At 48.2% G+C, this 6605-nt stretch overlaps 1 non-coding gene across 1 annotated transcript; it reads right to left on the bottom strand.

Moving 5' to 3' along the window:
• Positions 1-6026: 6026 nt before the first annotated feature.
• Positions 6027-6156, bottom strand: LOC132225377 (small nucleolar RNA SNORA66). Its single transcript, XR_009450891.1, has one exon. It is a non-coding gene; the product is annotated as a small nucleolar RNA SNORA66 (small nucleolar RNA).
• Positions 6157-6605: the final 449 nt, after the last annotated feature.

Raw genomic sequence — 6605 nt, 5'->3', positions numbered from 1 at the left:
CTAATTTAATTATCATAACAATCCTATGTGGAGGTGCTATTAACTCTCATATTTTAAAAATGAAGAGAATGAGGGTAAGAGAGGTTAAACTTACCTTCAGTTCCACAGCCAGTAAGTTGTGGGGTTCAATGGTTAGGAATACAACCTCTAGAAATCAGATCAACTGAGTTCAAATCTTAGATTTAGTATTTACTATTGTGATCTTTGGCAAGCTACTTAACATCTCTGAGACTCAATTTCCTAATAATAGTAACTGAACTGAGTGCTTTTGCATGTATTATTTCATCTAATCCTCAAAATGATACAATGAGGCATGTTCTGTCACCAGATATAGACACCTGATTTAGAGCAGTGACACATTCTGCTTAAGAGTCATTCATGCTTGGGTGTTTGTGCTATGGCTCCCCTAAAGAGCATGAAAATTGGTTGGTGCCAATCTATTCCCTGTACTGGGCTGATGACAAGATATTTTCATTTCTATGGAAGGCTGTTTGCTTTTTTGATAGTAATACTGATTTAAAAGTTGTACTGAATTAGAAATAGTGTAGGCATTTTATTAATTAAAAATACTCTTCTTCCTGAAGTTTCTAAAAGTGGATTGCTATTAAGTTTCTGAAATAATAATAAGCTCTACCAACTGTAATCCTCATAGTCTTGTTGGAAATGTTCATATTTTTCTCTTATATAAATGAGAAAATTGAGACATGTAAAGTTGCCCAGGATCATTACATAACAGGTATCGCCCTATCTGGGTTGACGACAAATCTGTTGCTCTTTAAAAAAAAAAAAAAGAAAATATATATATATATTATTGATTTCAGAGAGGAAGGGAGAGGGAGAGAGAGAGAGAGAAACATCCTTGATGAGAGAGAATCATGGATCAGCTGCCTCCTGCACGTCCCTTACTGGGGATCGAGCCCTCAACCCGGGCACGTACCCTTGACCAGAATCAAACCCGGACCGTTCAGTCCGCAGGCTGATGCTCTATCCACTGAGCCAAACCAGCTAGGGCAGCAGTTCTCAACCTGTGAGTCGTGACCTTTTGGGGGTCGAACGACCCTTTCACAGAGGTCGCCTAAGACCATCGGAAAAGACATATATAATTACATATTGTTTACAGTAGCAAAATTACAGTTATGAAGTAGCAACGAAAATAATTTTATGGTTGGGGGTCACCACAACATTAAGAACTGTATTAAAGGGTCATGGCATTAGGAAGGTTGAGAACCACTAAGCTAGGGCAAAGCCATTGCTCTTAACCACTATAATTTTTTAGGCTGACTACCTACTATGAGCTAAGTGATGTAGCAAATTCATGGCACTTTCCTGTTATATAAATAAGCCAGAGATGGCCCCTGTGTGTTGGTCTAAAATGGTGTTGTCTATTTCTTTTAAGCAGGCTGGGACCTTAGCCCAAAGCCCTGTGGCACCAAGTACCAAACTCAAACTCTTATACATCAAATTTCTTTAAATATGGTCCAAATAAACATACTTTATTCTATAGAGCCTACCTACTTTACATTCCCTGTGAAATTACACCCAGATTCTGTTAATCATAGATAACAACAACTCTGTGTTTATAATAGACCTCAAACTACCACTGCCCTTCAGAGCTTTCTGATACAGCGGCTTCTAACCTGGTGCTGAACAATGGGACTTAGACATGGAATCTCCCTCTTCAACTGCCCTCTCCTCAGAGAGTTCCCTTACGCCTATTCCTCTTCCTGGTGAAAGCCCCATGATGCTGTCTTTGGAATATTTTCTAGAAGCGACTTCTCCTCTAAAGTGATCTTGTCCCTGTACTTCCCAGTAAAGCTGTGTGACTGCTTCTGGTGATCCTGTCTCCTCCTTCATCAATCCAGAAATACCTTAACTCACCACACTTCCCACCAAGACTATCTCATATGCCTTTATTAATTTATGTTTTTATTTCGGCAGCTTTATTTGAGTTATAATTTACCATAAAATTCACTCCTTTTAATTGTGCAATTCAAAGATTGTTAGTAAATTTTCAGAGTTGTACAACCATTACCACAATCCAATTTTAGAACACTTTCATTCCTCCTAAAAGAAATGCTTGCCCACGGGCAGTCACTCCTTGTTCCCACTCTTAGATCTCAGGAACCATTAATTTATTTTTGGTATATATTCATGCCCGGTGCACGAATCTGGGATCCCTCTGCCTGGCCTGCGGGGATCAGGCAGAAACCAGCTCTCCAACATCCCCCAGGGGGTCCCAGGTTGCGAGAGGGAGCAGGCCAGGCAGACAGACCCCACCAGTGCATGATCAGGGCTGAAGAGGGACTGCAGGAGGGCTCCAGGGCGTGTACAGCCCATCTTGCCCAGTCCCAGTCGGCCAGACCCCAGCAGCAAGCTAACTTATCAGTTGGAGCATCTGCCCCCTGGTGGTCAGTGCACATCATAGTGACTGGTTGAATGGTCAAACAGTCGGACACTTAGCATATTAGGCTTTTATTATATAGGATTAGAGGCCCAGTGCCCCAAATTCATGCACTGAGGGGGGGGTCATCAGCCCAGCCTACACCCTCTTGTAGTCCGAGACCCTTTGGGGGATGTCCACCGGTCAGGGCTCGGGCCTAAGCCAACCTTCAGACATCCTTCTTGCAGTCTGGGGCTTCGGCAGTCCAGGACCCCTCACTCCTTACAGCCTGCCTGCAGCAGAAGCAGGAGAGGCTGTGAACCTGGCTTCTGACTGAGACGTGCTCCCGCTGTGGGAGTGCACTGACCACCAGGGGGCAGCTACTGCATTGAGCTTCTGCCCCCTGGTGGTCAGTACACATCATAGCGACCAATCTTTCTGCCTTTCAGTTGATTTGCATATTACACTTGTATTTTATAGGATATACTAGAGGCCCGGTGCACAAAAATTTGCGCACTGGGGGGGGGGAGGGGTCCCTCAGCGGGGCCTGTGCCCTCTTGCAGTCTGGGACCCCTCGGGAGATAACTACCTGCTGGCTTAGGCCTGCTCCCGGGTGGCAGAGGGCAGGCCCAGTCCCTAGGTGCAGCCCCTGATCGGGCTCAGAGCAGGGCCAATTGGGGAGTTGGGGCACCTTCCCCTGTCATGCACAGAGCAGGGTGGATTGGGAGGTTGCGATGCCACCCTCAGTCACGCTCAGGGTAGGGCTGATTGGGGGGTTGGGGCACCGCCCCATCACACTCAAGGCAGGGTCGATGGGGAGGTTGCAGCGCCACCCCCTGTCACGCACATAGCAGGCCCCATCAGGGGGGTTGGGGCTCCATACCCTGTCATGCACAGAGCAGGGTCAATCAAGGGGTTGGGGAACTCCCCCCTGTCATGCACAGAGCAAGGCCGATCAGGGGGTTAAGGAGCTCCCCTGTCACTCACAGAGTAGGGGCAATAGGGGAGTTGGGGCACCGCCTCCTGTCACACTCAGGGCAGGGCGGATCAGGGGGTTGGGGCGCCTCCACTGTCACACTCAGGGCAGGGCCGATGGGGAGGTTATGGCTCTACCCCGTCACACACAGAGGAGGGCCCGTGGGGGGGGGGGTTGGGGTGCCACACCCTGTCACACACAGAGCAGGGCTGATCAGAGGGTTGGGGTGCCTTCCCCTGTCACGAACAGAGCAGGGGGATAGGGAGGTTGTGGCCCCTCCCCCTGTCACACACAGAGCCGCAGGGCGATCAGGGGGTTTGGGCGCTGCCCCCTGTCACACTGATACCGGTGCTGGGTAGCATATTACCCTTTTACTATATAGGATAGAGGCCTGGTGCACGGGTGGAGCTGGCTGGTTTGCCCTGAAGGGTGTCCTGGATCAGGGTGGGGGTCCCCACTGGGGTGCCTGGCCAGTCTGGGTGAGGGGCTGAGGGCTGTTTTCAGGCCGACTGAAGCTCCCAACTGCTCCTTTTTTTCTTTCTTTTTTTTAATTCTGGGCCAGCTTTAGCTCTGGCTCCAGCTCTGAGGCTTCTGCTGCTGAAAGAAGGTATCTGGTTTGTTTCGGTTCTATAATCAAAACACTGTATCAACTCCAGCTCTGAGATCCCGGGCTCGTTGAAAGCAGGTTTCTGGGGTTTTGTTTAACTTCTATATTTGTTACAATGTTTCTTAAACTGCAGGCTCAGAGGCAGGCAAAGCAGGTGGGGAACGTTGGTTTCCTCCATCACTGAAGAAAGCAAGCCTCATGTTAGTTTCAAGCTGCCTGGCTGCCGGCCGCCATCTTGGTTGGCAGTTAATTTGCATATCTTGCTGATTAGCCAATGGGAAAGGTAGCAGTCGTACACCAATTACCATGTTTATCTTTTATTAGATAGGATATATATGTGTGTGTGTGTATATATATATATATATATATATATATATATATATATATATATATACTAATAAAAGAGAAACATGGTAATTGGCGTACGACCGATACCCTTTTCATTGGCTAATCAGCGAGATATGCAAATTAACTGTCAGCCAAGATGGCGGCCGGCAGCCAGGCAGCTTGAAACTAACATGAGGCTTGCTTGCCTCAGTGATGGAGGAAACCAACGTTCCCCGCCTGCAGCTGCAGGCCTCTGAGCGGGCAGTTTAAGAAACATTGTAACAAATACCGCCGGACTTCAGCCCACAGATTCGCAACATTGTAAGCAAAGGCCAGAAACCTACTTTTAGCCGGAGGCCTAAGAGCTGGAGCCAAGCCTCAAGATAAAGCTGGCCCAGAATAAAAAAGAAAAAAGAAAAAAAGGAGCAGTTGGGAACTTCAGTCACTCCCAGCCTGAAAACAGCCTTCAGCCCCTCACCCAGACTGGCCAGGCACCCCAGTGGGGACCCCCACCCTGATCCAGGACGCCCTTCAGGGCAAACCAGCAAGCCCCACCCATGCACCAGGCCTCTACCCTATATAGTAAAAGGGTAATATGCCTTCTGGCACCGGGATCAGCGTGACAGGGGGCAGCGCCCAAACCCCCTGATCGCCCTGCGGCTCTGTGTGTGACAGGGGCAGGGCCACAACCTCCCTATCCGCCCTGCTCTGTTCGTGACAAGGGAAGGCACACCAACCCCCTGATCACCCTGTGGCTCTGTGTGTGACAGGCTGCGGTGCGCCAACCCCCTGATTGGCTCTGCTCTGTTCCTGATATGGGGGAGCTCCCCAACACCCCCCCATGGGCCCTGCTCTGTGTGTGATGGGGTAGAGCCATAACCTCCCCATCAGCCCTGCCCTGAGTGTGAGAGTGGCGGCGCCCCCACCCCCTGATCGTCCCTGCTCTGTGGGTGATAGAGGGTGGTGCCCCAACCCCCAGATTGGCCCTGCTCTGTGCGTGACAGGGGGTGGCACAGCAACCTCCCCAGGGACCCTGCCTTGAGTGTGACAGGGGGCGGTGCCCCAACCCCCCAATTGGCCCTACCCTGAGCGTGACTGACGGTAGCATCACAACCTCCCCATCGCCCCTGCCTTGAGGGTGACAGGGGGCAGTGTCCCAACCCCCCAATCAGCCCTACCCTGAGCATGACTGAGGGTGGCATCACAACCTCCCGATATGCCCTGCTCTGTGCATGACGGGGCGGCGCCCCAACTCCCCAATCGGCCCTGCTCTGAGCCTGACCAGGGGCTGCACCTAGGGACTGGGCCTGCCCTCTGCCACCCGGGAGCAGGCCTAAGCCAGCAGGGCGTTATCTCCCAAGGGGTCCCAGACTGGGAGAGGGCACAAGCCGGGCTGAGGGACCCCCCCCCCCCGAGTGCACAAATTTTTGTGCACCGGGCCTCTAATATATATATATTCAGCTTTTAAAATTTATTTAAAATTTATCTTTATTGTCAAAAGTATTACAGATATCCCCCATTTTTTCCACATTGACCCCTTCCACAGGTCTCCAACCCCCAGGCGTACTGCACTATTGTCCACAGCTTATGCATATATGTATACAAATTCTTTGATTAATCTCTTCTAGCCCCCTTCCCTCTGAGATTTGTCAGTCTGTTCCATGCTTTCATGTCTCTGGATTTGACTATATATATATATATATATATATATATATATATATATATATATATATTTACACTGTACTAGCATAGAATGAACCACCTCAGTAGCTTCTGAAGCTAATACATTTCTATCACCACAATTACTTTAGCAAACCTGGTTCCCTTCACTTCTGCAACATCATGACTATATGTTTTATATCACATTTTACTTGTAAAATTAACTGATTTTGACCCAAATGACCCAATTTTAGTTATATAGTTACTTCAGTTATGTCTATGTGAGCTTGTGTGTGTGTCACATACATAACACAAATCCCTTAATAACTATAGCACTTTTATATCCATCATTCATCTGAGCCTACAAACATGTGAGGAAGGCAAGATACTATGGTATAGCTATTAGGATATGGGCTTTGAAGTCAAACAGAGCTGAATTCTATTTAAGTTCCATGGAAAGAGACTATGTCAGTATCTTTACCATTATGTCCCGATATTTAACAGAGTGCCTGGTGCATACTAAATTCTCAGCTAATGTTATAGGAAGTTAAAAAAAAATAAATGAATTCTAATTTGCCAGTAAGCTAAACTGTGAACTTGGGATGGTCACTTTGATTCACTGAGGCTATATTCTATCATCTAAAAAATGGAGACAA

The sequence above is a fragment of the Myotis daubentonii genome, chromosome X (genome assembly GCF_963259705.1).
Source record: "Myotis daubentonii chromosome X, mMyoDau2.1, whole genome shotgun sequence".
In the NCBI taxonomy this organism is placed as follows: domain Eukaryota; kingdom Metazoa; phylum Chordata; class Mammalia; order Chiroptera; family Vespertilionidae; genus Myotis; species Myotis daubentonii.
Note: the sequence above shows the minus strand (reverse complement) of the source record. Positions and strands in the feature narration are given on the sequence as shown.